A 25,213-nucleotide genomic window follows, 5' to 3' on the forward strand; every position below is an offset into this window, starting at 1 on the left:
GTAATGTGACTACAGTACCCTTATCAGTGATAATGAATTCAAAAGGAACTTGAATGCTCCCTAGATATCATGACCACATATATCCCCTTGATTAAATTAAAGCACCTGATGATTACCTTGGATTCTTTACATATACATAAAAATCCAACCAATTATATTTTGTATATCTGTGTGATATCCACAAACTTGCTAAGGATATTTGATTTTGTTGAATTGCTTAAAAAAATAAACACTTAAATTTTATAGCATGCTGAACTTGTACACATGTGCATGCATTAGAGGAAACAAATATTTTTGACAACTTTGAATTTTATGCATTTTGAAAAAGAGAAAAGAAAATACATTTGGTAATTATTTGAGTTAAAAACAGAAATGCAAATATCCATTGATGTTCTTGTTTCCAAATTTCCCATGATATACCAAAACCACCTGAAGTTTACTCACTTAACTATTTCCCATAAAAAAGCAGAAGAAACAATTCTGTTTTAAAGCTTAATAAAACTGCACTGTGTGTGAATATTATTTAGTATTTTATATATGATTTTTACATTTAGTATATTTAATATACTAAAAATTCAATGACGAATTACTAAGTAAATGTAATACTAAAAATATACAAATATGTATAAATGTATTCATATATAGCAATAGGCAGACACATATACATTTCTGTGTTTGTGTATGCATGTGTGTGTATCTATAAGTAATATATTTAGTAAACAGCATATTTATTAATTTAGTATTTTATATATAGCTATATATAAAATATATGATATATATACATGTATATAAATATATATTTCACACACACACATGCACACACATACACACCTGGTGCATGTGTGCATATCTCCAAGTAGAAGTTTTAGAAATCTGAGGAGAGAAGAATTTCATTATCATTGTATGGGGGCAGAGCAGTACTAATATTTAAAGGCAAATCTTTAGAGACTAGGAACCCTGCACCATATAGATAGTCACCTCAATGAAGAGATTCTAAGTCCTTACTCTTTTTAAATTCTTCCAGATATGCTTACAAGTGAAAACCTGGAACCAAGTTGATTTTACATATAAATTTAAATATTTTAGCAGTTTTCCAGTAATGCAAAAAAAGAAAAACAAAGCCAAAAATGATAAATACCATTTTGAGCCAAGGCTTCACATATTCATTTAATCAAATTTAATGGAAAAATATTACCAAGAATACTGCGGTTTCTATTCTTTTGTTGCAACTTCATATTATTTAAGTAGTTGCTAGAATGATCACACAATCTAAGTTCAAGATAGCAAGTAAAAAATGTTCTGTTCAACATCAATTTATTCCAGCTTATCTAGATACAGAACACTTAGGTCAGACAGCTATCAGACCTTTTATATCTGAAGGCCCTCTTAGTAATGTTCACTTTGAAATCATTTTTTGGCGTATTATCTGCAAATCTCCAATAAAGCATTATGAAGTACAATGGCCCCCGACGTACAGATGATTTGACTTATCATTTTTTGACTTACAATGTGTGAAAGTCATTCGTATTCACCAGAAACTATATTTCAAATTTTGAATCCTGATCATCTCTGAGGCTAGCCCTATGCAGGACATACTCTCTTTTGACGCTAGGCAGTGGCAGCGAGCTGCAGCTCGCAAGCAGTCGGCCATCATGAAAGTAAGCAACGGATACATTTACAGCCATTCTGTACCCACACAACCATTGTGTTTTTGAGCTTCAGAACAATGTTCAACCAATTACATGAGATATTCAACATTTCATTGTAAAACAGGCTTTGTGTTAGATGATTATGCCCAACCCTAGGCTACTGTAGGTGTTCTGAGAATGTTTAAGGTAGGCTAGGCTAAGCTATGATGTTCAGTAGGTTAGGCGTATTAATTAATGCATTTTAGCTCATGACATTTTCAATTTAAGATGGGTTTATCAGGATATAACCTTATTATCAGTTTGAGGAAGATCTGTACTTGACTTTAGGTAATAATTTAATTTCATATATATTGTAGACACTGTAATTTTATGGATTTTCAAAAGATTCATATAAATTTAGTAAATTAAAAATAATATCAGTGATTTGGATTTATATGATTATTTCTGGATTGATTATTGCCATAAGTCATCATTCAAATCTCACTTAGATTATTTCTTTAAAAAGATGATATTATATTTCAAGTATACCCATATTGAGAAAATTAGAAAGACTTTTATAAATAAAATTTCTAAAAACCCACTCAGTTCTTACTGGTTTTATGAGTATTATCATAATTTATATTGATATATTTATTACTATAGATTTTTTCAAAGAAACACTAATGTTTACAGTTGAATTGTTTATCTGGAAATATCTGGATTGTTTTTCTAAGCAAAGGTAATTTTAATTACACAATCATAAATTCTAATGAGTTTCACATATGGGCATGTGTGTCATGAGTGGCATGTGTGGTCATGGTCATGAGTTTCACATATGGGCAGAGAGAGGGAGAGAGAGAGAATCCTAAGCAGGCTCTGCACCATCAGCACAGAGCCCATCATGGGGCTCGATCCCACTAACCATGAGATTATGACCTGAGTCGAGATCAAGAGTTTGGTGCTTAACCTACTGAGCCACCAGGCACCCCCACAGTATGGTATTTTTGAATGATGATCTTGTCCATGAAGCCATGGTATTCAAGTGTTACAAAAGAAGTGTTACAAAAGCAAGGCCTCTCTTCTTGCCAGTGCCTCAGTCAGTCACGATTTCAATCACCTCAATTTTCCCATACTGTTTAAAATAATCTCTGAGATGATGTCTTTCAGTGTCTTCTTTAATGCCACCATCAAAAACATTTTTCACAGTTAAGTGGTACCAGGTCTTTGAGAATCTTCTCTTGAGATTATTCTTTTCTCTTTGGTTCCACACCTCTTCCATCCACTTTGTGTGGCCCTGATTCATGGCTGCATCCACCCCCTCCACAGGGGCATACATGATAGACCCTAACCCTCTGGAAAGTTTGGTGTTTGGGTCTCTCGTTCCTACACATTCTGTAAATGTTCCCCATTGCTCAAAATGGTTCCTCAAACTCTCATCAATTATTTTTAAAGCTCAAACCTCGGATGAAGAGCCTCCACAGTTCTTCAGGCTCTTTGGGAGATTCTGGTTTAGACAGGACAGCAGTGGGAGGGCAGACTTTAATGATGCTTCCTCGGCAGCATTCATGGGAAGAAAGGGGAATTCTGTATTTTTTAATCAATTTTTACGTAAACCTGAAACGGCTCTAAGAAATAAGCCATTAATTATCAAACAAAAGTAATAATTATATTTATTATTACAATTAATAATTATACAGAAAACAATACAAAAGATATGCAAACACACGCAAATTCTTAAAATTGCACATATCTATGACCTCTGCATCTTTTTCTTACTAGCCAAACCTATTTTTTCTCTAAATCTGAATTTTCTACTAACTTTTTAACTGCCTTTGTCTGACTTCTAATACCATATGTTATTCATGGAAACAACCGTCCCTAAGGTAATCAATGACATGCATTTCTCTAAATCTATTGAAAAGTTTGGTTTTTATTTTACTTGATCAAGCAACAGAATTTGACAATATTGTAGTATTTTTCCTTCTGTAAATTCTGTGTGTGTGTGTGTGTGTGTGTGTGAGAGAGAGAGAGAGAGAGAGAGAGAGAGAGAGAGAGAGAGAGAGAGATATCATACTGCCTTGCTTCACTGTGATTATCTTTGGCTACTCCCCAGTAGATTTCTTCTCAGGCTCATTATCTCCCTCCACTCTGCAAATTAACTGTATTTCTACATTGTTCAGTTGAAACCCTTCTTTGTGTTTATTCTAAGATTTCTCCCTTGAAAAATAAAATGCTTTACTTGTTATTTATGGACTTTATGTATTCTAGTTTACTCATCTGAGTTTGTGATCAATGACATGATTGACAAATTTACTTGTGTGTTTCAAAGTTACTTTAAATCAGCAAGTGCACACTAAATTTATGTTCTCTTTCAAAAGTCAATCCTTTCTTAGAAAACATCATCTTTTTAATCACTTGAAAAAAACGAAACAACAAAAGGTCATTCTGATAACATCTTTCCATCTTGATCTATATCCAAGGGCTTTAGTTTCAAATAATAGAAAAATCTTGCTGGTTTAAACCAAAAAGTCAATATATTGACAGCTTTAACTTAATAGTTTGGAGGTTGGATGGAATACAGACATAGTTCTTTTACATAACTAGCTATGTTTCTTGGTGAATCTCTTTTCTATACCCTTATCTGTATCGAAGCTTCAATTTAAGGTTGCAAAACACTAACCATCATACACAGCAGTGTATGTTTCATTATTCAGAACAAGGACAGAAGGAAAATCACTCTTCTGACAACTCTAACATAAAAGCTTTATTTTCTTCTGGTTTGAAGATACTGGGTAACTTGAATAACCTTGAGCTACAAACATTACACATAAGATAGTATTGGTTTTTTTAAACTAATCAAGGTCTGTTCTTGCAGTTATGACTGGGTTAATCATATTCAGGCAAATGGGGTAGTTTTGAAGGATTATTAAAAAGGTGATAGCCAACTTCAGAATCTATCATTTGTCCACTTAATATTCATATATATCCTCTTTCTCATGCAGAAATTTTCTAAAATGAACGTGTTTAAATTCATTATACTCAAACATTTTCAAAGGGACACAAATCAATGTTTATTCTAGTTGCTGTGGTAAGCTTTGGTTCTAGAATCTTAGCTAGATCAGCTCTCATTTTAATTGTATATTGTCAGTGCTCCTCATGTTCCAGTAATTGATAAAATATCTACTTCTAACACACATGATCTGTATTGAAAAAGAACAGAACGTGTGGAAGGAATTACCTTAGTTAATGTGCTGATATGTGAATTAGTCACTATTGTGGGATGCTGAGTTGTTTAAGGTGGGTGACTTGGCAGGTAGTGGGGTCTGAAAGATTAGCTAAATAATGAAGAATAAAAAGATAAAGATCAAATTGTAAAAGTTCTAAATGATAAAGCTCAGAATTAAGATTCTAATAGCCAAAAATATTATTAAGTAGGGACACAATTATGTCACTTTTGATAATTATGTGTACCCTGTGCTGGTGTAAAGAAGACGGAGTCATGAAGCTATTTAGTCAAGTGAAACTTAATATTGAGCAGTGAGGTCTGTTCAAAGAAACATGAAAAATAACAGCCATATGGATGTAAGACAATGAGAGAGGTGACAGAATCAAGCACACACTATATGTTTTAAATTTTAGTGGGATTTTTTTTGCATGAGTATCTTATTTGTAGATGCAGTCAATAATTATTACTTTATATTATTTGTTAAAGTTTATGTATTTTTGAGAGAGAGAGAATGAGTGTGGGGAGAGTAGAGAGAGAGGTCAAGAGACAGAATTCTAAGCAGGCTCGGCAGCCTCAACATACAGCCTGACACAGGGTTCCAACTCATGAAACATGAGATCATGACCTGAGCCAAAATCAAGAGTCAGACTCTAACCAACTAAGCCACTCAGGTGTCCCTAATCTTATTTTAAATACATGTTCTGCTACCTTGCAAAATAAAATGGGAGAAGTATCTTTTTTTATTATCTAGATGAATTTGTGTAAAGCAGATGTTTTCCCCTTAAATGTTTGAAGGAATCTACAATGAAGTTTATCCAAGACTAGAGTTTTCTTTTTGAGAAGGTATAAAATGATGAATTATAGTTTACTAATAGGTAGAGGATTATTCATATTTCTTTTCTTTGGTAATTTTTAATGTTTATTTTTGAGAGAAAGGGAGAGAGAGTGCAAGCAGGAGAGGGGCAGAGAGAGGGAGACACAAAATCTGAAACAGGCTCCAGGTTCCAAGCTGTCAGCACAGAGCCTGATGCAGGGCTCAAACTCACGAACCATAAGATCATGACCTGAACCAAAGTCAGGAACCCCATCAGAGTTCTTATTCTTATGTCAATTATATTGAATTTTTGAGAAAAATTTTACATACACATTTTTTTTAATTTTCATAATTTTTATTTTTTTATATTTGTAAGATATATTTAGAAATATTTCTTTTTATTCCTGTAGAGAAAATATTTTATTTTAAGCTTTATTAATAGAATACATTTGATTTTTTAATAAATTTTTGTTTTTAAAATTTGTTTTCTTTTTTTTTAAGTTTATTTATTTAGAGAGACAGAGGGGGGGAAGGGCAGAGAGAGAGAGAGAGGGGGAGACAGAATGCCAAGCAGGCGCTATGTTGTCAGCACAGAGCCCAGCACTGGGTTTGAACCCCCAAACCATGAGATCATGACCTGATCTGACATCGAGAGTCAGATGCTTAACCTATTGAGCCACCCAGGTGCCCCTTTAAAAATTGATTTCTGATCTCATATTTATCATAATTTCCTTCCACTTCTCTTGGAACCATTTTGCTTTGCTTTTTCTAGCTTTGTATACTATTTACTACTATATTCGTTTCCTGTGGCTGCTATAAATAATTTGGTGGCTTCAAACAGGAGAAATTTATTCTCTCATGGTTCTGGATGCCAGAAAACCAAACTCAAGGTGTTGAAAAGGCTGTTCAACCTCAAAAGTCTCTTTGGGAGGCTTGAATCTTTGCCTTTTCCGGTTTCTGGTGGTTTCTGGGTTTCCAAACCTGGGGATTCATCCCTCCAGTCTCTTCCTCTGTAGTCACATTGCTCCTTCCTCTTCTGTCTGTCACAGCTCCCTTGTGGATCTCCTACAAGGGAACTTGATATTGGACTAAGGGACCAAGGGGGTACATAGGATGTTCTCTTTATTTTAAGATTCTTAACTTAATCACACCTATAAAGACCCTTATTCTAAATAAGGTAAGAATCTCAGGTTCTGGGAATTAGGTTGTAGACATATCCTTTGAGGGCTACCATTCAACTTACTGCACTTTGGTAGTTACAGGTTTAAATCATAGAGTTCCTGACAGGTGCTTAAGGCTCGCCCACTGAAGACAGACTCTGCAGGTTCCCACAAGGTATGATGCATTTTACTTGCATTATTTGATTCAAAATATTTTATGTATATAAAATATACACATTTTACTTGCATTATTATTTGATCAAAAATATTATTAGATTCAAAATGTTTTGTGAATTCTTCAATGAAACATAGCATGTAACATATTTAGAACTGTTGCTTAATACTATTGTGTCACATCTTCAGTAGTAATTTTTAGATTGCTTTCACTGTGGTTAATAATTAGTCCCAGGATGGTTTTGTTCTTTTAAATAAATTTATATTTTCCCAGAATTTAATCAACATTAAAAGTTCCCACCTTCTGTTGGTATGACTTTTACCAAGTTTCTTAATCTTGATATTCAAACATTATCTTTCTTGAGTTTTTGTCTGACTTTGTACTGTGGTGTAAGTTGCATCGATATCTCCAATTATGATTCAGTATCTTTCAATTTCAACTTTACTTTAGTCAGTTGTTGCTTTATTATATATTTTAAAGTTAAGTTATTAGCTGCATTAAAATTTAGGATTTTTATAGCTTTTAAAATTGAACCTTTAATCATAGCTAAATGTTCCTTTTTATATCATATAATATTTCTCCCTTTAAATCTATTTTGACTCATAGTCATACAGTGTCATCAACTTAAATATTCACATATGCTTCCATGGCAAATGATATGCAGAATATCAGGATAATCTCTTCCTTGTGTTTATGTTATTTAACCCTTTCAAATTAGGTCACTTTGACAATCTGGAAGTTCAGTTTTTGTCTATCATTGCAATGAAAAGGGCAAAAATCTAAGAATGCTCATTCCTCCTCATTTTCCATTCCCTGCACTGTTAATCCACACATGCCCTGGATGAAATACCAGTGGGAAATGTGTGACTTATAACACCATCCTTTTCTATGAGGTATTGGTCACTTGAGTTTAGTTTTCTTGGCTGTACTCTGAGGCCTTCAAATAATTTATTTGTGCATTTTATACAATGCTTATAATTGATCTCTGTAAGTGGCTTTAACTCTGATATAGCTAAAATCCATTGTGTTTAATTAGGGTGGTTGGGGGTAAGTAGGCAATACTGGAACAGGGATGAATTACTTGATTCTCATTCATTTCAAGTCATGCCCGGAGGCAATCTGCCCTTTAAGGTGGACACAGCTTATCACAATCAAACTTCTAATAGTTCTTCGGAATTCTTGATTCAACTCATAGCTATTCCTCTGCGTTAGTTGTGGGAAGAGGAGACACACACATAAAGCTGTGGCTTATAGAAGAATAGAAGTTTATTTCTCTCTAATGGAATGGTTCAAATGAAAATGTTCCTGGTTAGTATAGCAGCTCTTCCATTGTAAATATACTGCTGTTTCAATCTCTATGTTCACAGTGGATGCCATGGTTTTCATCTTCCCACAGTGTGGGGAATAAGCTTAGGAATTCCCTGGGCTTATACCAATGGGTTAGCAAGGCTTAAAGGATTACAAAGCCATAGGATCACACCTGAGTTTGGGTAAACAAGATTAGGACCCCAGAATAGAGAGGGAGGGGCAAAGTCCCCAGAATAGGGAGGGCAAAGGCCCCAGAATAGAATAGGGAGGGGATGCAGAGCCCCCAGAACAGAGAAGGAGGGACAAAGGCCCCAGAAGAGAATAGGGAGGGGATGCAGAGCCCCCAGAACAGAGAAGGAGGGACAAAGGCCCCAGAATAGAGAGGGGCACAGAGGCACCCAATACAAAGTCATATGAGGTAAGCAAGATTAGGCCTTCAGGGAGGCAGCACCCCACAATTTAGTAGTATAGCAGAAAGCTACTTTCACAGGAGGGAAGGACCAAGTTAGGTAAACAGGTAAATTGACGTATAGACTGCTGTGCTGCAGGTGAACAATCCCAGAGCTGGTTAACAAAAGAAAAGGTGCCTTGTTAACCCCGAGGTTATTTCCCCTATCTGCCTTATACCCTAGGCTAACTAAGATAAAGAGATATAGTGCCTCCTGTCTCCGTTAACAACCATCTGCCCATCTGCAGGGCACCAGGATTTTGTTTTATATTGACCCAAACCCCAAACACCGTATATCTTCAAAACCCCCCTTTCCCTCATGCCCATGAGTTAATGTTCACCAATTCATTGTTTCCTGGTGCATGACCTCACATTTGTGAGCCTCTGATCCTAATAAATATGGGGCAAGGACCCTTATTCGGGGCTTTTGTCTTTTCTGGGACATTAGCCATCTCTCGCCTTTCATCCTGCATCCTGCTCTTTTGTTGGCCAAAAGAGAACTTCATATTTAGAGTCTATGACACCCAAGAACTTGCTAAGAGATAGAAAAGTAGGGTAAAAGATGTTCATTCTTATTTAGAAGTGACCCATAAGTGGTATACTGGTACAAGAATTTGGATACATAGCCACAACATGCTGCATTAGTCAAGATGAAACTTGAGAGTTCCACAAATAAAGAAGGAAGTGGATATAACTACATAGCTAGAAGTCCCTGTCATAGTTCTTTGCTTTCCCAGGAATGGAAAAGGCATAAACAAGATATGCCTACACCATGGATGTTTAATGCCAAACACAAAACTCAAAGCTCTGGTCTTTTGTAAGGAGTCAGATATTACCACCCCCACTCCTGCACGGTCACTTTCTACCAAATAATATTAGTATTAGGTGACACTGTTCTCCTGAGAATGCACTCATGGAAAATTACACTGTGTAAAGTACATCCTCCACAGCCAGTTTATAGCTTATTATAGCATACTCACAATGACATAGAATTGAATTTTTTATGCAGGCTTTCAGTTCAGTTTCTTCTAAGCTCTGCAACATATTTCATTTTCTCTTTGACTGACTTTTACCATATCAAAGTCCAGTTTTGTGAAGTAGTGTTTTAAGTACAATTCTGGAAGTTTAAGGTTGGTATCATATTTCAATACATTGCATGTAATACTTTGGCTTCCCAAGATATACAGGTCAGTATCAAAACTGTCATGTTAGGACATTCTAAGTCCACATGGCAATGCCATCCTTTTCATAAAATTTAGTCATTTATCTTTGTCAATCAGCTTAACTACAGTTTGTAGTACAGTTAATATTATTAAGATATCTGTTTCAATGCACAATGGAAATAGAAGTACAGAATAAAATTACCTTTTAATCATTTTTTTAAATTTATTTTATATGGTTTTAAATGAAACTATTGGAGTTAATGGTGATAACCATATTGGAAGTATCTCTTATGGCTGAGTGAATCTTTCACACATTCAGAAGAGCTTCTCATTCTGCACATCAATTATCACCATTGTACGTTTCCCAAGGATCATTTATGATGGACTTTCTCTGAAAATGTAGAGATATAGATGCCTAAACATTTCAAGTTTGAGTATTTTATCTTTTTGAAAAAGATACATTTGGTAAATGGAAATAAGGTTTGACAAGGTCAAGTATACTTACATTAGATCAGCTGTTGTGGACTGTTCCAACTGTGTTTTTCTGTCCAGTCTATATGTATTGTTCAAGATAAAGATATTTTGCAGGAAAGAGATAATTTGTAAATAGTTATTGAATGGGAAGATGGATGAAATAAATAATAAATAGAGAAAACTAAAGAAAAATGAATACCCATTTTTATGTGGCATGTATGAGTCGACATTTGAAAATTTACATGAGGCCATCTGAAAAGCATGAGGTAATTTATGTCTAGAATTCCAGAACTGGGTCACAGTTTTCTACACTGAATAATTTATACAAATATGTATATAAGGAATACCTTTTTAATAAATGTTGAAAATAAATCCCAGATCACTAATATTCCATTAAGAAGGTTAAATTTAATTGTGTGTGTTACAGATCTTATATTTCCATTTACTCAACTGACAAGGAAAATGTAATTATTTTTGAAACATTATAATATGCTAAGAATGTGTGACCTTTCCACAGTTTAAGCAGTAAAGCTCACTCAAATGTGTTCTGCTCAAGCTTAATATTAGTATACCTAAACTACACTGATTTTTTATTAAACATGCTAACGTACCAACTACCAATGGCATATCCTGTGAAGTGTTACAAAAGACAACCAAGTATTAAATGAAGAAGAATTGCTCAATACTTGATAAAATTTATTTTTCTACAATTATGCTGACCTGTTTACATAATACTTGGGAAGACATATTCTTATTTAAAATACTCATTTAATGTATAATGTAATATTTCTCATGAAAAATACAATCTTATTTTCATATATTTGGAAAATCAGATGTTCCTGTTCAGTGGATAATTACTGATATACTAACATTACATGAATAGGATAAAACAAGGTTCTGTACTAAAAATATTGAAAACTTTAAAAGTTGTGAATTAATCCTTTCAATTTTATGTTCTGGTGTTTTAGAGATGCTCAGAAACCAGAAGTCACATAAATGGGTTAATTCTAAAATTGTTTAAACATTAGCCATCATCACAATTTAATGTTTAACAATTCTTGCCAGATTCATGAGTTCATATATTTCACTAAAAAGAACTTTTCCCTTATTTTATTAATTGTAGATTTCATATGATTCTTAATGAAATATTCACATTTCATTGACAAACCAAGGTAGCACTGCAGGTGTCCCAAGTTGTAAAATGTCACACACATTTTAGTAAAAGTGTAAGCACTATTAACTGAGGATTTAAATACATTAGCTCACGTGATTCTCTCAACAGCTCCATACAACAGAATAATTAGGTAAAATAATATGAGTTTCTATAATAGATAAGGCCCCAAATCTTAGTGGCTCACTTAACACAATAACACAATTAATCTTAACACAATAATCTTAACACAATAATCTTAACACAATTAATCTTATTCATGTGAATTCTAAATGAGGGCTTCCTGATTTGGACTCAGTTCCATCCAATCTATTCAGGACACCAGGCTGATAAAAGTTCTTCCCATTTCAAGACAATATTGCTGGGGACATCAATATCCAATCAGCAGATTGGGAAGTGAAAGAATCATATTCAGGAAGTTATGATAAGCCAGACTTTGCTCTAATTTCACCGGTTCTAACTCTGTCACATGGTAATGACTCAGAAAACAGGGAGCCTTATGAGCACAGGGAAAATGGTCTATTTTCTGTGCCACCAGTCTCTTATTACAGTTTGCCCTTCTATTCATCAAATCCCAATTTCATCATTTTTCTGCACACAGAATATGTTCATTCTCTGATAAAGATTCAGGGTATATCTAACAAGTTTCTGTGTTCGAGTAAATGGAGCTATGATGTAGAATATAGGAATGAAGAAGACTAGTAATTTGTTCTCAACTTATAAAATACTCAATGGTAGAGTAGGAGCAAGATCATTGCAACTAACTTCCACATTTTGAAAATGAAGTAGAGAGAAACTCCAATGCAATGGTAAAGTCCTGCCAACTGGAATTGAAAAGATCCTTGATTGCAACCTAACTTTGCTCTCTGAGAAAATTCTCTCATTTGTTTCCTTTTGGAGCCCCTTGCTCACCTTTCTTGGACATCCCTTGTCCTTTCCTCTCAGGCCACACAAAGTGAATATTGAGGCAGAAGGCTGCCTCTGGTATGTGAGGCTTCCATAGACAGCCTCCCAGGCATGCAAGTTTGAGAACTTGAGTTCTGTTAAAACCTGTATAGTCAAGATATATTTTAGTTCCAGTAGCTAGTTTCATTGACATTCCCTTAGAAGAATAGTAGGTTTCTAATTTATTTGTTTCTAGTAAGTACCATGTGCCAGTAACCATACTGGAATTCTGTACTAGACAAAACTCCAAAATGTAATTCCTTTCCTTGCCTTACTTTGCATTCTATTCTCTTCTTTCCGAAAAAAATGACAGCTACACTGAGGCAATCTGACTTACATGGGAAAGAAATACTCTCAGTCATATTTGTGTCACAGGGATGATTCTTAATTGGCTGCTTGTACACACTTTTTTTTTTCAGCTTATTTTTCCCTTCAAGGTGAAAGAAGAGCCAATTTATCTACCTGTTGAGGCTTCACATTAGCTGGCAGTTTTCATTCCAACAGGTAAAATTATTGTGTCATTTACAGGTGAGAGGAATGAAGTACAAACTAAAGGTTATGTGGCATATCTTGTGTTAGACGGCTAGTGGTTTTGAGGCTAAGGTTTAAATTCAGCCATTTTCCAAAAGATAGCATCCGCTTCTATACTGTCCCTCACATCTGTTATCTTCTGCCCATAGCACTTCTCTCTGTGGGGCTTAAATACCAATCTATATGGCATAGAAGTGGGATAGACTTTATCCCATGCCCCCATCATCCTCATCAATCATTATGCGTTTCTTCAGAGCTAATCCCTCTTCTATATTTCAGTGACAAACTGAAGTTCTTATGCTCATATTCTCACTGATATGGTTATCTGGAAGTAGATGCCATTAACATTTCTTCTACACCCACGGGCAAGTCCACGTTTTTCTTACACTGCCAGAACAGCTCATGCTACATATGCAAATCTCCAAACATATGACAAATTTGCATTTTTGCAGTGGTATTGACTTTTTTTTACGATAATGCACACATGTTAAGTCTAGGGTTATATATATGCATGTTTGTGTGACCACATCATACATTTTTCATAGCACTTTGAATTAGAGTGGAAAAATATTTTAAGTGGCATAATATGATAGATATATTTATTGTGTATTTTCCCCTAAAATACTGCCTTTATTTAAACATTATCATATTTTTGTACCCATGCCTGTCAATTAGCAGAAATATTTAAAATGAACATGGGAGAACCCAGCACTGAAGATCCTAAGGCAGTATGTCTGGGAGAGATCCTTTCTCTCTCTCTCTCTCTCTCTCTCTCTCTCTCTCTCTCTCTGTCTCTCAGTTCTGTAGTGTATTTTGATGCTTTAGGTGAATACACCAATGCTTTCTTAATTTTTTTTTTACGTTTATTTTAATTTTAGAGAGAAAGAGACAGAGTGTGGGCAGGGGAGCAGAGAGAGAGGGAGACACACAATCTGAAGCAGACCTCAGGTTCTGAGCTTTCAGCACAGAGCCCGACGCTGGGTTCAAACTCATGAACCGCGAGATCGTGACTTGAGCCTAAGTCGGAGGCTCAACTGACTGAACCACCCAGGCACCCCATTCACTGCTTTCTTTAACAGGTCTGTGGTAGACAAAATATTGGTTCCTCAAAATCCCAATGTCTTAATTCCAGGAAACTGTGAATATATTACCTTGACATGTCAAAAGGGATTTAGTATATATGATTAAGATTAAAACCAAGATAAGAAAATTATCTTAGATTATCCTGGTGGTCCTAAAATAATCTCATGAATTCTTAAAAGCAAAGAATCAATCAATCCCAGCTATGGTCAGAGGTAGCAATCGTCATAGCTATGGTCATAGGGAGCTATGGAAGGAAAGGGCCAAGGAATGTTGTGACCTCAAGAAACTGGAAACGCAAAGGGGGAGGCTCTTAAAGCCTCCAAAAAGGAATGCAGCCTCACCTACTCATTGATTTTAGCCCAATGAGACCTGTGTTAGACTTCTAACTTATAGAATTGAAGACATTAAGTCTGTATTGTTTTAAGCCACTAAACTTGTGGTAATTTGTAACAGCAACAATAGAAAACTAATATGCTGTCTTTATAACTTATATATAACTTCATTTTAACACCTGATTGTTTATTTCTTTTTAGTTGGATCTCTTTGTATTAAAAACCAACCACACCAAACAAAACAAAACAAACAAAATTAAAAAAAAAAAAAGACACCTAAGGCCAGCATCCATTTATTTTACAAAGCATGAAATTTCAGTGTTTTACATAATCGTGAATGGTGAGTAGAGTTTCTTATTATTCCAAAATTGGCAACTAGAATACACAGCTCAGGATGGAGGATATGCTTCCCAATTTAATACTAAAGAAAGTCACAGATAAAAATTTGTGGTGTCAGAAGAAAGGACACTATTGCCTCTCCCTACTACTTGGTGTCTAGTGAACTGTAGAAACTAACCATTCTCATTCTTATCTGGGGACAGCACTTTGAAAGGAAGTTTCCTATAGTTTGACATGGTTCAGGAAGGCTGGGTGGTTCAGTAAGTTAAGTGTCAGACCTCAGCTCAGGTCATGATCTCATGATTCGTGGGTTTGAGCCCCGGGCCGGGCTCTGTGCTGACAGCTTGCTAAGGGCCTGGAGCCTGCTTCAGATTCTGTGTCTTCTCTCTCTGTCCCCCCCCCCCTCCACCCCCCCGCTCACACTCTCTCTTTGTCTCTCAAAAATAAGTGTTAAAAAAGTTAAAAAAAAAAAAGATTTTGACATGGCTCCCTTTAAGTGAGAGCACTTTTTGTGTTTCTTCGTGGGTATTTCTGATGGCAGGAAAATTGTCACTTGGCCTGCATCAGTTGGATAGTGTATCCGAGTAGAAATGGGTAGAAACTGTATTCTTCATCAGACATATCCTTATATCCTTAGCATAGGGCTTGGTCTAAAGAAAGCATGCAATAATTGTGTCATGAATCTGTGCTCTAATGTAAAACAACATGCATTAATTAAATGCAGAGGAAATGAGCTTTATATCCCTAAGTATAAATTATAGAATTTCCATTTAAGTAATGCTCCTTTCAATGTAAAATTTAAAAAAATGCCATATCTTATGCATACATATGTAGAAAAAAGCTAATTGCCAGAAAGACAAGAAGGTCATATTCAGATTTAATAATTACACAGACATGACCGAATTAACTGATAATGAGAATGAGGATAAATATGGACTTTTATTACTATGTGATAAACGGTTTAAAATTTTGTTTTACCACAGTCACACTTTCAAAAATATCATATTTGTAGTCAAATGACCTTTTCTAGGAAACAAAAGTATGTACGGCTACATAAATATTTTGCAAAATGGTTTTACGCTTAGGTAGCTTTTCTATTTAAAATTCATTATTTTGTACCCTTATATTTCAAAAGATATACTATCTAAAAATGAGAAGTCACTTAAAATTGGTTATTTTCTAAAGTCAATATATGATACAAGGTAATTAAAATGAAATAGAACACCTAGAGTAGTTCAAAATCAAACTACTTATATCCAGCTTAGAATAATGACCATATTACTAGGTAATAGCTTTTCAAATAATGTACTCTGTTTTGATATAAGAATAAGGTGGTTCTGTACGTAAATATATGATGATGGCTCATTAAAAAATAGTGGTGTCAAAACCTCAGTTAGGTAAGAAAATAAGCATATATTAGGAACACGTCTAGGGAGGTCAACCAGATGCCTCTGTTGAACTTGGGTTGATTTGATCACATCTGAGAATTGGCTATCTGACAAATAATCTAGGATGATGGTGGCTCAGACGATTGGGGTAATTTGATTCTGTTCCATGTGTTGCTCTTCCTCCTTCCTGGAATGACTTGGATATCTTGAGAAAGTCCATCTGACAGCAATGGCAGAGAGTAATTGCAGAAGCAGAAATGTGTAAGCCCTTTATACATCTGTCCAATAGTCCATCCCCAGAACAAGTCATAAGACCAGGCTAGAGTCAAAGTGGAAGGGCACTGAAAGTTTGTAAGGCAAATGGTGTGATCACAAGCGGGGGTTAAAAACTGGGGACATTAATATGCCATATAGTCAGACCTCAGCTGAAATTATTCATGACTCTCCCACATTGCAAAATAGTCTCAGTCCTCTTCCAGAAACCTCAATTATCTCACTACCGCTCATCAGTATTGGTCTGTGTGTCATCTACATCAGCGCCAGGCACAGCTTCTCCTGATTTGGAGATTTCAAGCTAAAAAGGGCAAGATATTATGCTCAACCCCCAACAAACAGTAGTTAACGGCTGTAATAAACACTGCTCTTTGAAACATAAGAGAATGGTAGGTACATGGCAATACTGTTCCATAATAATTTTTTGATGCCACTATGTAATCATTGTCAAGTATCCTACACCAATAGGATGTATCCCTTGATTAAGCCCTGCTTCTGCTCCCTGGGAGTAATTCACCACTTCATCATACACCATGACTTTGGGCTGTATTCTATCTATTTTTTTTTTCATACCTCTCTTGACTCTCCTTGGTAAGTTGTGAAAATTGTACTGGGAAATATGCCCTTTGAGCAAAATTTCAATATGTTTTACACCAGTAGAAATCTAGGAAGGATTATATTAGTGAGGGTTCTCTAGAGAAAAAGGACCAATACGAGATTATATATAATAATAAATATTATATATATGAATGATATTAAGTATAAATAAATAGGAGGTAGCTTTAAAAAATATATGGGGATTATTCATTTACATGCAATAGATGTCACAAACATTTTCTCCCCAGTTTGTTTTATATCTTTTGGTTTGCTAATGACTTTTGTTTTCCATACGAAGTTTTTGGTTGTCTAACTTATAAATTTTTTTTGTTATTACATCTGAATTTTGATACATAGTTAGAAAGCATATACCTACACCCATGTAATATAGTAGTGCTTTAAGAGAAATAATTGATTGATAATTCTTTCTAGGTTTTCTGTTGAAATTGTTTTAAGTTTTCTACGTTGGATGGGGTCAGTTTTTGCTAAAGCATATTTTCCAAGGCAATTACCTACTTCATCTGTATATTGAAATTTACTTCCTTAGACTTTTACAAACAATTAACTTATGCTTTTATTATCCTGTTTTTTTTCTATTGAAATTTTACATCTCCCTTCTCAATCCAGTATAAACCCAATTCACTTACTGACTGCACTGAAAAGTTGAATTCTTCAAATTATAACACAGAAAAACTTCTCCGTGTGACATCAATACCACCAGCATTCTCAATGGTTCTCTTATACAAAATAGAATAGCAGGATACATGTAAATGCAAGATGTGGACAGTGACAAAAAGACAGTAAGAGAAGATTGACAAATATTCCAGAAATTGTAGTTGAAACAAATGGACTGTAAAAATAGCCACAATAAAGAGAAAGATGAACAACATGGATGAAAAAAAAAAGATGGCATCTAACAGAGTACTAGATTCAGTTTAAAAAATAACTAATTTGACCATTGATATAGAATGCAGGGTGAGAGAAATTACTCAAAGCACTTGAGACATTATGACGTGTACTGCACGGAGCAAAGAGACCACCCAGGTAGCTAATACCCAATGTTAGGTTAACAGATTTCAGAATTCTCTAGAATTTTTAGCGTATTTTCTACATTATGTGAAGATGATATTCTTATAGAAGCCTGCACTCTCAAATCCTTAGAGATGACTGACTCAAGAATAACCATTGTTTATTCTGTGAATGAATTATTTTATCTTCAGAATGGGATGTCTATTCTGTCTTTTGTTTGTCTATTTTTGGGGGCAAGGGACTGTATTTCTAATGCAGGAGGAGAGTATATAAGTAACATATTTCTGTTTGATAGCCACCTCTTATGTCAAACTAAAAGTGGGCAATATATCTAAAGAACACCAACTTGTTATTTTTATATTACATAGCTAATTTCAACTGATTTACAATCTTAAAAATATACTCTGAAGTCAGGGAAAAACTCAAAAGGGAATTCAATAGCTGATTCATAATCTTGTACAAGAATCAATTTTATAAGCACAAAAACACTTGTTGCTATTTTATGAGAAGATCTAGAAGGAGTATTTATACTAATATTAATACATGTAAAAATGTATGGAAAACACCTAAGAAATGAAAAACAAAGAAAACCATTGTTGAAAAATAGACACTAATGATAAAGCAGATGTATTTGTTTCTATTTTACTGAGTGGATTCAAGTAAAACATGATAAAACTCATTAATCTAGTAAAAAGAAAAAAGTCAAACTAATTTATGTAGCAGATTATTGCATATACGACCAAGAAAAAGAAACTAATAAACTATTTGAATGCTTTGATAGTAATACCCCAATCTTTGAAATGGTAGAACAGATATAAGAAGACTTTTGGATTAGACGAAATGGCAAAGTCTTAAATTCAATGTGAAAGAATATTAATAATTCTTGTGCAGAAGGTTGTCATTTCTGTGGGTCAGAACATTATTGAAAAAAATAAATTTTCAAATAGAATTTCAGAATATTTGAAGCGATTTCCATGCTAAAGTCTAATTGCTCTAAGACCAGTTAGAAGTCCAATAATCTGATTTATTTTAGATTACCTTCAGAATATATAACAAGGTCTCTAATCAATCATTGTCATTAGAGCAATCAGGTCTTTAGGTCTCTCCAATGCTATACCCTCATTAACATAGTCAGGAGAGACCCCATTTTTTCTTCTTCTTCTTTTTTTAATGTTTATTCATTTTTGAGAGAGAAACAGAGCACAAGTTGGGGAGGGGCAGGGAGAGAGGGAGACACAGAATCTGAAGCAGGTTCCAGACTCCAAGCTGTTAGCACAGAGCACATCTTAGGGCTTGAACTCATGAAGCATGAGATCATGACCTGAGCTGAAGTTGGATGCCCAACTGACTGAGCCACCCAGGTGCCCAGGAGAGACCCCCATTTCTTTTTTTTTCCAATTTTTCTAAACATTTATTTGTTTTTGAAAGACAGAGAGACAGAGCATGAGCAGGGGAGGGGCAGAGAGAAAGGGAGACACAGAATCCAAAGCAGGCTCCAGGCTCCAAGCTGTCAGCACAGAGCGCGATGCAGGGCTCGAACTCACAAACTGCAAGATCATGACCTGAGCCAAAGTCAAACACTTAACCAACTAAGCCACCCAGGCACCCCAGCGACCCCATTTCTTAACCCCAATTCCCTTTTCCTTTGAAATAATGAATACCATATGGATATTTAATTATAATGTGTCCTCTTTTGTCTCTATAAATGTTTTCTAAAGAGTGTATATTATGTCACTCTGAATTTCTATAGTCAACCCAAGTATCCTATTAACCTATGGGACTAGGACTAGATCTTTTTTGTTTGTTTTTCAATTTAGAGCATGACACTCACTGCACTCAGTTGGTATGTGTCCAAAGTGTTCTTCCTTGTTTCATAAAATTTAAGGATTCTTTTGCTGTCAGGACAGAACACCATGGCACTTGAAAAGCTAGAAAGCAGAACTCTATATTGCAGCCCCAAACAAAAAGGCTGTCAGGCAGGACCATACAGGGAGGTGCCTTTGGAGAGGGTAACTGAAAGTTGTTTTGCATCAAGCAGAATCCTGTTACTCAGCTTTCCCGGGCTCCCTGAGGGTTGGCTTATTTGAATAATTTTGGTGGACCCTGGGGCATAGGGATTGCCCTGGTTGTGTGCTGCTTGGTCCCTGGGCTGTTACTTAGGGTTCCTATCTATGAAAGCCCAATAAAGGACGTGATCGAGGTGTGGACCTAATGAACTGTTCAAGAAGCTACCTGGCCTTTTTCAGGATATCATAACTGGGCCAAAAAAGTGCAAACACACCAACCAACCCCAGACTAAACTGTATTATCGTCCTTAAAAGGAATCTTGGCACTTGTTGCCTTAGCTGACGCCCAAAGCACAACAATACCTTCCTCCAATAATTGTGCTAAAAGAAAGCTTAATTTCTCTAAAATTGTGTCCAGCATGGGAGTAAAATGGGACTGACTAAATGTCCAGATAGTTGAGATTAGAATAAATGTATATACTTCTTCTCATAAAGGATCCGATCCTAATCCTGAGTCCTTGCAAATGCTCATCTTTACTAATCAACAAACCTGATAAATATTGATTTGTGCAAGGCCTAAAGCCATTACATTGCATTTTCCCGTTTTTAAAATGTGTCATGTGGTGTCTCCTGGATTGGATGGGAGCCCCCCAAAGTGGGGTGACCATTGATCGGGTGGAAGCCAGTGACACACGCTGGTGGTGAAAGAACTCACCTAAGGCAAAACAAAGGAGATAGAAGTTTAGTGGATACACTGGAAGGGAGCAGTGGACAAGACAGCAGAGTCATTGTCTGCAACAAGGCAGTGGGTGGGGACTTTATTTAAAGGAAGAAGGTGAGGCAGCTGGGGACATAATGGATTTTCCCTTCTTTGGTTTGTGTGTGTGATTGTAAGTAGCCCATTGGTTAGTCAAGGCTTATGGATATTTTGAGGTGGGTCGCCTGATGGGCTGTTAGTACGCAGCCAGGTGGTCCTGTGGGCCCTTTTTACATTCCATGGCTCAAATCTGTTGCCTAAAAGCGACCTCTACATGTCACTGCTATTATTTTCCATGCATTTCACCTGTTTCTAAGTACGTCATTGTTTTGGTAACTTTATTCTACACTTTATCTATCCTTATGAGCATTTTTGCCTTAATTTTATTAAGTCATTCATTATATTTATAGCAGAATTCCCCAACACTACCCTGAGAGATTTTTTTTTTATGTTTATTTACTTTTGAGAGAGAGAGAGAGAGAGAGAGAGAGAGAGAGAGACGGTGTGATTGGGGAGAGGCAGAGAGAGAGGGAGACACAGAATGAGAAGTAGGTTCCAGGTTCTGAGCTATCAGTACAGCGCCTGACCCATGGCTTGAACTCACATACTGGGCGATCATGACCTGAGTAGTTCAGACGCTTAACTGACTGAGAAACCCAGGTGCCCCTACCCTGAGAGACTTTAATTTGTTGTTTTTGTTGTTACAATTGTTTTCCTCTCAAATTCTTGAGAAAAAAAGAATCCTAAAATGTCGTTTTCTGTCCTTTATCCCTATCGTGATGAGTATTTGCTGGCTTCTTCCACAAAAATGATCATATATTATGATTCTTAATTTTTCTTGAAGTTTTCTTATAAGATAAATTTATAAAGTTACATTTCATCAAGAATTTGCTTAGTTGAAGGAAAAAACAAAGTTGGAAGATTGATACTATCCGTCATCAAGACTTACTATAAAGCTAAGTAATCAAGACAAGAGTGATATTGGTGAAAGAATAGACCATTAGAACAGAATAGAGTGGCAGGAAATAGATACATACATACATAGTCATATGGGAAATGCACATAAATATATATACAGTCAATACACATACACATACATGCAGTCAAGTGATCTTTGATAAAGAAAGGAGGACAATACGATGGAGAAAAGATAGTCTTTTCAACAAATGATGTTGGAACAACTGAGCATTCACATGCAAAAACTGAATCTACACACAGGCTTTAAACCCTTCAAAAATTACTAATAAATCACAGACTAATTATAAAATATGAAACTATAAAACTCCTAGAAGATTATATAGAACAAAATCTAGATGGTTTGGGTACCATGATGATTATTTTAGATATAACACTCATGGCATGCTCCATCAAAGAAATAATGTATACACTAGGCTTTGTTAAAATTCATAAAAATGTTTACTGGGGTGTCTGGGTGACTCAGTTAAGTGTCCAACTCTTGATATTGGCTCAGGTCATGATCTCATGGCCATGAGATTGAGCCCCGTGTTGGGCTCCATGCTAAGTGTGGAGCCTGCTTAAGATTCTCTCTCCCTCACTTTCTGCCTTCCTCTAAATAAATAAATAAATAAATAAATAAATAAATAAATAAATTTCCGGGGGGGTGGGGGGGAGAGGTCTACTTTGTGAAAGACAATGTCCTAAGAATAAGAAGGCAAGTCACAGAATGGGAGAAAATATTTCCAAGACGCACATCTAATGAAAGACTATTATCCAAAACATATAGAATTCTTAACATTCAAACTTAAGCAAATAAACAATATGATTAAAAAATAGGCAAAGATCTTAAGTGACACCTCATCAAAGAAGGTATACAGATGGAAAATAAGCATATAAAAAATGTCCTGTCCCATACATCATCAGAAAAATGAAAGTTAAACAATAAGATACCACTACACACCTCTTAGAATGGCCAAAATCAAGAACACTGACAACACCTAATGCTGGCAATGATTCGAACAAGAAGAACTCTCACATGTTGCTGGTGGGAGTTAACATGGTACAGCCACTTGGCACTCCAGAAGTGAAGTATTACTGCTTTTTATTTTTTGTTTATTTATTATAAACTTACTTATTCATTTATTTTGTTTTAAATAATTTATCTTCAATGAGATATCAAACTGTTCATCGATCTGGAATCGTTCTTCATATTTTTAAACTACTCTTCTCACTACTCAAAAAAATAGTGTATTAAAAAAAAAAAAGACTTGGCAGCTCTACACTGGGATTGGTTCCTTAGCAGCCATTTCTTGTCCAACCAAATAGCCGATTGGTAATTGGAGCCAACCAGAGCTGCACTGGGGATGGATGGTGACAATGTTACTGTGATAAACGTGATAGAGTGATAGATGCTTCTCAACTATCCATTCTATACACTACATTGGAGGAAGTCATGTTACACTACCTCATGATGATACTGAAGACAGCATGAATGATCAAGAAGACATAAATCGGTCAAAGTAAAGTTTCAAAGAGAAACATATATTTTCCAATTGGAAATGTACCTAGGATGATGAAAAGTGCCATACCTCAAATGGGAAAGATTGGAAAAGATGCCCAAGAATGTGTTCAAGAATGTGTGAGTTCATTAGCTTTATTAGAGGTGAAGCAAGTGAAAGATGCCATCAAGAAAAATGGAAGGCAGTCGAGAAGATATTGTCTTTTCCATGTCCACCTTAGGCTTCAACAGTTATGTAGAACCGCTAAAATTATACATTCAGAAATTCAGAGAGGCTATGAAAGGAAAGAAAAGAACTGGGGGAACAGTCACAGCTATAGAAGGACTAAGTGACAAACTTATAGAGGAGGCATTTACCAACCAGTTACCAGCTGGCCTAATAACCGCAGATGGTCAGCAACTAAATATATTGTGGTTTTTTTGTTTGTTGTTTGTTTTTGGTTTTGTTTTTTTTTTTTAGGGGAGGGGCAAAAGTGAACGAGGGGCAGAGAGAGGGAGAGGGAGAGAGAGAGAACAAAGTGGGGCTCACCCAGGGCTCATGTTTTTACCTTAAGTGGGGCTGGAGCTCACCAGAATTGGGGCATCAGCTCACCTGAAGCACAAGTCAAGCTCACCTGAAGTGGGAGTCATGCTCACCTGACATAGGCTCAAACTCACCAACCGTGAGATCATGACCTGAGCCAAAGTCAGATGATTAATGATTGAGTCACACAGGTGCTCCCAAAATGTGTGATTTTTACAACATGATATCAACAGATTTATGTTCTTCAGCAAATTCAGTTTTCATGACGTGAAGAAATGGTGGAATGGGGAGTGTCAGAGAAGCAAAAGAGTCTGTGTGATTCTGGGACAGACATTTAGAAGGAAAAGAGGAGAAAAGATGTCTTTGTATAGTAAATAGCTATAATGTAGCTTTCTGATGCTTGATTAATTGAGGTGTCAATTCTTACTTGAGAGAATCCTTTTCATGAATGATTTTAAAGAAAAATTGGATTTGCAAGGTATAAGATATTTTTGTTTTCTTTGAGAGTTTGTTGCTCTGTATGACTCCTGTATGCATGGTATATTGCAATTTGTTACTGACAGTGATTTGTAGATAGTTTCTTACTTTCATATTGAGTCATGTTTCTTTTGTAATTCAAGTAAGCAGCTAGGTTAATTTATGATGTTTGTTATCTTAATAAAATATAAGGGTAGGGTTCACTTTGGGAAAAAAAAAGTAAGAATTTCTCAAAAATCAAAGTCAATAAAATGATGAGAATGTAACTTAGCTTTTGAACAGCTGTTCTAAGTTCACAAATAAGTCTATAGGCTCAGCAATTTCCAACCAGTTTCTAATCAATAACAAATCAACCTCACTTCTATATCTATAATTTATGTTTTAATTTGTAAAGCAAGATTTTATTCCTTTTATTTTGCTTCTCTTTTAACCATTATTTTGTAATCTAGTATTTCTATGTGTCCGAGGCGTAAAGGAGGTAATAATGTTTGTGGAAATGCCAAAACAGTTTTCTGGTTCAGATATTTTGGTAACTAATATTTGTATATTTTTATTTTCTTTGTGTTTATTTGCTTGTTTGATTTTCTTTTAGAAGGAGCTGAGGGACTGAGTTATTTAACATTGGAACAAAATTTAGAGTCAATTTCCAATAGATAAAATGTATAGTACCAATCAATCACTTGATTTACTTCATATGTTCACCAATATTTATTGCATAAAAAAATCCATGGCTATCTCAAATCCACTTTTCCAATTCTTTCATATTTACATATACCTTGTCTTTAGATAAACAAAATATCTATCTCAAAGTGTACTCAACATGTTAATGATCAAATGCAAACAGTATAGCATAACAAATAGTTCACAGTAAAAAAACTAAGTCAACTACA

At 35.3% G+C, this 25,213-nt stretch overlaps 1 pseudogene; it reads left to right on the forward strand.

Moving 5' to 3' along the window:
- The first annotated feature begins 22,861 nt into the window (after positions 1-22,861).
- Positions 22,862-24,112, forward strand: LOC125164950 (nuclear transcription factor Y subunit beta-like; annotated as a pseudogene).
- Positions 24,113-25,213: the final 1,101 nt, after the last annotated feature.

Source organism: Prionailurus viverrinus, chromosome A1 (genome assembly GCF_022837055.1).
Source record: "Prionailurus viverrinus isolate Anna chromosome A1, UM_Priviv_1.0, whole genome shotgun sequence".
Classification (NCBI taxonomy): Eukaryota; Metazoa; Chordata; class Mammalia; order Carnivora; family Felidae; genus Prionailurus; species Prionailurus viverrinus.